Source organism: Etheostoma spectabile, chromosome 12, assembly GCF_008692095.1.
Source record: "Etheostoma spectabile isolate EspeVRDwgs_2016 chromosome 12, UIUC_Espe_1.0, whole genome shotgun sequence".
Classification (NCBI taxonomy): Eukaryota; Metazoa; Chordata; class Actinopteri; order Perciformes; family Percidae; genus Etheostoma; species Etheostoma spectabile.
In genome coordinates this window covers 5,407,236-5,407,453 of record NC_045744.1, presented here as the reverse complement: position 1 = coordinate 5,407,453, position 218 = coordinate 5,407,236, and the positions used below count along the sequence as shown (strand labels likewise).

General features: G+C 48.6%; 1 protein-coding gene across 1 annotated transcript in view; it reads right to left on the bottom strand.

Annotated features, from left to right (window-relative positions):
• The window catches only part of LOC116699268 (trichohyalin), a gene marked incomplete in the record, with an annotated part of 124,483 nt that overhangs the window by 111,673 nt on the left and 12,592 nt on the right, over positions 1–218 (bottom strand).

Genomic DNA, 218 nt, shown 5'->3' with positions numbered 1-218 from the left:
GGGCCGACTGATTCAAGCTGATAGAAGAGCAACTTTGACTGAAGTAACCACTTGCTACAACCGAGGTATGCAGCAAAGCATTTGTGAAGCCACAACACGCCAACCTTGAGGCGGATGGGCAACAACAGCAGACGACCCCACCGGGTACCACTCATCTCCACTACAACTAGGAAAAAGAGGCTACAATTTGCAAGAGCTCACTAAAAATTGGACAGTTG